This window comes from Cibotium barometz, chromosome 18, assembly GCF_041138505.1.
Source record: "Cibotium barometz isolate CiBa-2024 chromosome 18, ASM4113850v1, whole genome shotgun sequence".
NCBI lineage: Eukaryota > Viridiplantae > Streptophyta > Polypodiopsida > Cyatheales > Cibotiaceae > Cibotium > Cibotium barometz.
Genome location: NC_141063.1, coordinates 16,802,311 through 16,810,856, shown reverse-complemented (window position 1 = coordinate 16,810,856; position 8,546 = coordinate 16,802,311).

Below are 8,546 nucleotides of genomic sequence, written 5' to 3'. Positions count from 1 at the left end.
CAGGGTCATGAGGGCACAGCTCCGTGCCCTCTGCAAGCGTGTTGTTCTATCTAATTCCAGCCAAACTTTAAAAATTTTAAAAACAAAAATTGGGTCATTCTTCGCCATGCAATAATACAGGCACGCATCCACAATGCTTTTTTCAAAATAATTATAGAGGAACCCCCGTAGTGTCATCGCCTGCCCCTTGGCCACCGTTAATAGAGCAGAGAGAGCAGCGTAGTGGTGGCCGTCAGAGCTGCGAAGTAGTCAAGCACAACTGAGACGCAGGTGTCGCAGAGTCGGGGGCCTATCAAGAGCAGAAGTCGTAGAGAACGGAGCAGCGGCCATCCTCAAGTGCAGGAAAGCCGCAGTCTCTAGCGGTGGCCGTTTTCGAGCACACACACAGAGCAAACTTGGTGGCCCGTCTCTTAAGCACAGCAGAGCCAGAGTTCGGTAGCTGTCGTCGGCATAGATATACATATGTATATACGCTTATATATATGCTTATGTATGTATGGGCGTGAGATGTATGTAATGTTATATATATGCATATGTATGTGCATGCATATAAACGTACATATACATACACGTACGCACATATATACATATGCATATATATATATATATATACATATTATTTACATGTGTGTCTCGTTTATGTATTAATATACATATATACATGTATACATACGCATATATATACACACATACATACATATATACACGCATGCACATACATACATATGCATGTATGTAATATGTATATGCGTTTATATATATGCATATTTATGTATATGCATGTGTGTGTATAAATATATATGTATGTATGTATGTGCATTCATGCATGCATACACGTACACACATATATACATATGCATATATATATATATATATATACATATTATTTACATGTGTGTGTCGTTTATGTATTAATATACATATATACATGTATACATACATATATATATACACACATACATATATATATGCGTTTATATATATGCATATTTATGTATGTGCATGTGTGCATGTGTGTATATATGCATATTTATGTATATATGCATGTATACAATATGTATATATGTGTGTGTATATATATATACATGCATGCATGCATGTATATCTATACATACATACATACATACATACCTACATACATACATACATACATACATATATATATATATATATATATATATATATATATATATATATGTATCTATGTATGTATGTATGTGCATTCATGCATGCATATATGTATGTGTGTGTGTATATTTATACACACATTTATACATGCATATATAGATAGCTATACATACATCTATATATATTAGAATTCATGGTGTGAGGCCTAAGAGAAGTGAGAGTGGAAAGAGAGGTGGAGAGATTAGCCATGGTGTTTGGAAGCATAAACATGGGTGGATGGAAGACAGACAGACAGACAAATAGAGAGATGGGACAACACACAAGAGAGCAAGATTGGACAACAATGATGAATGAATTATTAAGTGTAAGGCTTCCAGGTTTCCACCATGTACAATCCTTTTATTGACACTAATTAATTTTTCGGTTATGGTAATTTGATTGAAGTGATGAACTCGTTGGTAATTGGTTGGACGGTGTGTCTCCCCATGATCCTAGTGGTTTCAGTGGTATCAGAGCAAAGGGGGGAGAGAGGGTGAAAAATATTGATTAAAATTAAAGGGAGAAAGGTTTGCAAAAGAAAGAGAGAAGGTACGTGTAACTTTCTAGTTTTTGAGACAGAAGAAAAAAATCAAAAAATTGCAAGGGAATTGAAGGCTTGGTTGAGGTCTCTTTTTCAAGTTAAATGAAGTAAATATCCAAGGGATAAAAGCTTTACCCAAAGTTTTAAATAAGATATAATACAAAGCTTAAGCAAACTTAAGTAAAAGCTTAAGCTTAACTCTAAGCTTAATCTCTCTACTACACATCCGCTAATCCTCGCCTGTCAGCCCAGTGTGCGGGGCATCCACGTTGCTTGGGAAAAATTCAGCTCTCAATTCTGCAACCTGTTCAAATATATGTTCCGTTAGATGCGTTCGGCATGTTCTCTTACACAAATCCTGTACCCTGTCTCAGAGGATTCGTGGAAGATCCAAACATTTTAATTTGCAATGGTGGAGAAAGCTATGCAAAAATTAAGGGTGGAGAAAAATTACATAATTGATTTACTAAAAAAAAGTCTAAAAAGATAAGAAGAGATTCATACGCAAAGCTTCTTCAAGCCAAAACTTCATCAAAATCAGCCCGAATTTGTCTGAATTCGAACTGGAAATAATTTTAGTTTCTTATTCTGGTTTGGCTTAGAAAATTATAGTAATTCAAAGTTGCGGGATTTTCAAATTTGGTCATTTTATACCTTCCTGAAGCTTAAATTCACTCTCGATTCTCAATATTTTTTCTACCGAACGACCTTTTGACGCTTCGAGACTACTTCAAGCACTTTGGTGATTGCGTTGGATGGCCACTCCGCTCTTCTAATCACCATGAGATTCAAGATCTTCAAAATCATTACCATGAGCGAAAAATCATATAAGTATTTCTAACTTTTTTCTATCTTTATTTCTTTTTAGCATTCATGGCTAATCTACCTGCACTTCTGTCTATTCAAGAGCAACTCGCAACTTTACAAGCTCAATTGGCCAATGAACGAACTCATAGACTTGCATTAGAAGATCAATTGAAATGATGTAGAGGCATAAGCATGACACTGAAGGCGATAGTGATGAAGATTCTATTCTTCAAACTGTGAAGATTCTATTCTTCAAACTGTGAAAGCAACTTTAGATGCTCAAATGGTTCGAAAAGAATCTCGCATTAATCGCAAAGCTTTTTCTTTTCAGAATTTTGATGGAAAGAAGGATGCACGCACTCTTTTGGCTTGGCTTAGCCAATTCGATGACTATTTTTTCGGGAAAGACAAGGTCAAATGTGCTACAAATCACTTGATTCAGAATGCTGCTTTATGGTGGAATGCTACCAAGAATGGTTGGCATAAACCTCGTACTTGGGAGGATTTTTAGCAAGAAATTAAGAAACATTTTCTACCTCCTCACAGTACAAGGCTAAAGCCCGACAACATTGGGATACTCTTAGGCAATTGAAAGGAGAGGATGTCCAAACCTATATTGAAAAGTTTTGGAATGCTCTCATTCAAATGCAATCTATATAAAAAATGCTTGAAAAGCATCTTAAAAGGAAGTTCATCTCAGGATTGGATCCAAAGATTAGAGCGGAGGTTAATATGTTTCGTCCTCACACTCTTTCCTTTGCTAAATCTCTTGCTAGAATAAATTGTGAAAAGAAAAATGGTGTGCCCAGGTTCCAACAGGAGAATCGTACTTCTAAATTCTCCAAATATTCGATATCTTCTAGTGGTTTAACAGGCGTTCTTCATTCAAGCAACCTTTTAACAAGACTCAAGATTAAAGAAGCCATCAATTTAACAACAACAATAAAGCAAAGATTGGCAACAATAGCAATGGAGCGAGTGGAGAACCAAAGAAGACAGATGTTCCAGATTCATTGACTTGAGATGAAAAAGCAAGCAATGTTTGATGTTACACTTACCATCAGAGGGGACACTATGCTAATAAGTGTCCAAATGATACCAACAACAACAACAATAACAACAATAAGAAGAAGCCAATGGCACGGCTTAACATGGTGGATGGAGATGAAGACACTAGCAATGGAGACGACGATGATGCTTATTACGAATGACGACTATGAGCTAGAGTCTGATGGTAACAAGTTCAATGGTAAATCTCATCAAGAAGGTACTTCTAACCTTGATTCTCATTCTTTTCCACCACATACTTTACTTCAAATGAAGGGAAAAATTCAAGATAAGAAAATCACAATCTTGCATGATGATGGTAGCACACACGACTTTATTTTTGAACGTCTTGCACATACTCTTCATCTTGACATGATTCCTTCTCGTTTTAAAGTAAAGGCTGATTTTCAAAATCAAAAGTATAATTGCACTAAGAAAGTAAAGAATCTTGCTTTTTCTATTGCACAATTTTCGGATCAACATACTACCTTAGTAACACCACAATTTTCGGATCAACGTACCGTGTTAGTAGCACCTTTGCATGGTATTGACATGATTTTGGGAATGCCTTTTCGACATGAGTACACACCACAAATTGATTATGTAAAGCACACAATGTCTTTTATGCATCATGGAAAGAACGTTTGTTTGCAAGGAATTTCTGAGGGTAAGGATTGACCACTTTTGAGTCATACTCAGGCAAAAAGGGCTTTGAGGAAGAGGGAGAAAACCTTTTTAATTTTCGTTAACCAGCTTACTACTCAAGAACCACCTCCTAGGGATACATCCCATGACTCTTTCATTTCCAAATTCTTTGACTGTTTTCTCAATGAGTTTCGTCCTGGACTCCCTAGATCACGTCCTGAAGATCATCACATAGACATTATTCCATGTAGTGCACCGCCTTGTAGAGCACCTAATAGAGTTAACCCTCTTGAGCAAAGAGTAATTCAAACTCAAATCAAGGAATTACTTTCTCGGGGACTTATTAGACCAAGTAGTTCACGATATGGAGCACCAGTTCTTCTTGTAAAAAAGAAAAATGGTACTTATCGTATGTGTGTAGACTATAGGGTCTCAACAAGAATACTATCAAGGATAGATTTCCAATTCCTAGAGTTGATGATCTACTAAGAGGGGCCAACGCTTTAGCAAAATTGACCTAAAATCTGGATATCATCAAGTAAAAATGGCCGAGCAAGATATCTATAAAACTGCTTTTAGAACTCAGACTGGTCACACTGAGTTTTTAGTAATGCCATTCGGTCTTACTAATGCTCCTGCGACTTTTAGTCATATGATGAATAAAATCTTTCTTGAACATCAAAACTTTGTGGTTGTCTTTTTTGATGATATCTTAGTTTTTAGTAAATCTGAAGAAGAGCATGAAAAACGCTTGGAAATTGTATTTAATTTGCTCAAGGAAAATGAACTTTACATTAATCCCGAAAAGAGTAGTTTCTTCCAAAGTGAGATTGAGTATTTGGGACATATAGTTTCTGCTAAAGGCATGCATGTTGATCCCAAGAAAATAGAAACTATTGCAACATGGCCACATCCCAAGAATCTTCATGAATTACGATCTTTTTTTGGGTTGTGGAGCTATTCTCGCAAATTTGTCCATAATTTTGCATATAAGGCGCACTATCTCATTGAACTTCTCAAGAAAACCAAACCTTATGAGTGGACTGAACTTCAAGAGAAATCTTTTCTTACATTAAATATGCACTTACTCATGCACATGTGTTACAATTACTTGATTTTTCATGACCTTTTTTGTGGTTGTAACCGATGCTAGTGGTAAGGGCATTGGTGTTGGATTAATGCAAGATGGGCATCCTATTGCTTTCGAGAGTAGGAAATTTTATCCTACTGAAAGTAAGTTAGCACCTATGACAAGGAGTTGTCTATATTGTAGTCCATGCATTGAAAATTTGGAAACATTATTTGATGGGCTCAGAATTTCTTATAAAGACTGATCAGCATAGTATCAAACATTTGCTTTCTCAACCACTTATTTCGGATAGACATATTAAATGGGCATCTTTTATTCAAAGTTTTCAGCCTATTATTCAATAGCAACTTGGTAAAGAAAATGTAGTTGCTGAGTAGAAGACCTTCCATTCAAAATATTTCTGTGATTGAGAATACATCTTTTGACTCTATGCGTGAAACTTATGACCAAGACATTGACTTTAGTGATATTTGGTCTCGATTGACAGACAATCATTGGACTCCTTTTGCTGAGGATTCCTACGATGATGGATATCTTTTCTGGTAGAGAAGATTATGCATTACTTGACCTTTTAGACATTCTATTTTAGAGGAATTACATCAGCCCCCTTATGCGGGGCATCGAGGTGTTTCATCTACATTCCAGACTATTTCTAATGACTTTTATTAGCCTAAAATAAAAAATGATGTAGCTAAATTTGTGTCTGAATGTGATGTTTGTCAAAAAGTGAAAAGTTATAAGGGTAAGAAATTTGGTTTACTCATGCCACTTCCTATTCCTAACACTCCTGGGAACAAATTTCTATGGATTTTATCACTGGTTTTCCATTGACTACAAACCATAATGATATGATTTGGACCATTGTTGATAGGTTTAGCAAACAAGCATATTTTCTTCCTGGTAAAAAGACTCTTACTGCACATCAAGCTGCACATTTGTTTGTTAAACACATTTTCACACATCACAGTTTACCTCAAGTGATTGTTTCTAATAGAAATTCTAAGTTTTGCAGTGATTTCTAGACTACATTGTTTGATAATCTAGGCACTAAATTGGATTTTTCCATTGCATTTCATCCTGAATCTAATGGTCGAACATAAGTGACGAATAGCATAATATTGGATTTACTTCGTGCATATGTTTCATCACAACCTAAATAATGGGATAAGTATATGTTTACTAAATTGGATTTTTTCATTGCATTTCATCCTGAATCTAATGGTCGAACATAAGTGACAAATAGCATAATATTGGATTTACTTCGTGCATATGTTTCATCACAACCTAAATAATGGGATAAGTATATCCATATTTTGCAATTTGCATATAACAACACACTGCATTCATCCACTGAAAAGACACCTTTTGCAATTGTGTATAGAAAAGCGTTACCTACTCCTATCACTCGTTTGTCACACACTATTGAAGCTGCATTCATCCACTGAAAAGACACCTTTTGCAATTGTGTATAGAAAAGCGTTACCTACTCCTATCACTCGTTTGTCACACACTATTGAAGCTGCATTCATCCACTGAAAAGACACCTTTTACAATTGTGTATAGAAAAGCGTTACCTACTCCTATCACTCGTTTGTCACACACTATTGAAGCTGCAGATCAATTCACCATTGATTTCACTTCCATTCATAATTATGTTCGTAAAGCTATTTCTAATGCACAAGAGAAATACACTAAACAAGCTAATAAGAAAAGGAAGCACATGGTTTTTCAAGAAGGTCAATATGTTTGCTTCGTATATTGAAAAGAGACGTCTTAAAAGTGTTGAGACTAACCCTGTTGTTGAGTTAGCTCCTCGTTTTTATTGTCCTTTTAAAATTACTCACATAAAATTAATGACCTTTCACTTTGTTCTCATTGGAAAATTCATAATTCTTTTCATATTAGTCTTTTGAGGCCTTATAGGGGACCAATTCCTACACATCCTGTATATGAGAAAGCACCTAGTCTTGTTGACCAAGTAGAAGAACTTCAACTTGAGGCTATTATTGACCATGAGACCACTACTACTCGCACAGGTACTGTATATAATAGATATCTTTTGACCTTCTAAAATCATCCTCACGAAAATGCGAAATGGATACCTGAGCGATTTTTCCACGCCTATCCCGACATCATCCAATCTTACTTTCAAACATGGGCCGATTGATATGATGCAACTAAGGATGGTTGCTATCCTGGGTAGGAGGGATGTCACGGTTTGTTCGTCCATCCTTTTGTGATTAATTGGGGATGCCTAATTACCACTATGTTCAGAGCATGGCACTTGGGCGATTCCAAATATTCCATGTGTAGGACATATGAAATTAGGGATAGCTGGAACTAAGTGTGGATTTATTACTTATGTGCTATCGTGAACTTGTGGCATGTGTTGCTAACTCGTAGTGTGTATGGACAACCTTGTAGGTTAGTGAGATTGATGTGATGGCGGCAATATGGTGCGAGCTATTACCAGGATGGTTCTCATTTTGATATTTTTGCTGTAGCGTTTACTACGAGATTTTGTATTTGGTCGCCCATTTTGATGTATTCGGGCGTGGACCTATTGAGCTGCCCACTTTTGTTATATTGGGCGTGGATTTATTTATTTGCACGTGAATTAGCCCTGGGGGTTCTTTTGTAAATATCCTTTAGTATTTAGATAGGAACACTTTAGCTAAGCTGTGTTAAAAGCAACCCCCATTTTTGTAAAGGGCAAGCCCATTCATAAGCGTGCATCTATTTTTGGCTTATGGGTTATTTTTGATTAATAAAGCATAAATACTCAAGAAGTGGAAGGAAGCCGACACTTCTTGAGGGGGGATAGACTATACCCAATGATTCTCTCTTGTGTTTTTATGCTATGTTATGTTTTTATGATATTTATTAATTTTTTGGTTATGGTAATTTGATTGAAGTGATAAACCAGTTGGTATTTGGTTGGATAGTGGGTCTCCCCATGATCCTAGTGGTTTCAGTAGCCCATGTGGCTGTCTCAGCAACATTGGTTGAAGCACCTATTTGCGCAACTTTTGCCTCCTCTTTGAAGGAAGTAAAATGTTGAAAGAGCTTTTGATCTATTGAAGTTCTTATTACTAGAGAATCATCACATGATGATGATGATGATGATGATGATGATGATGATGTAGATGGTTGTGTTTTGCTTCTAGTTGTAGCCAAGTGTAGGCATGGTATGCTACAATAGATGAAGGGAAAAACGCAGCTCATGTAGCAAAGAAAAAAAATGGAGCC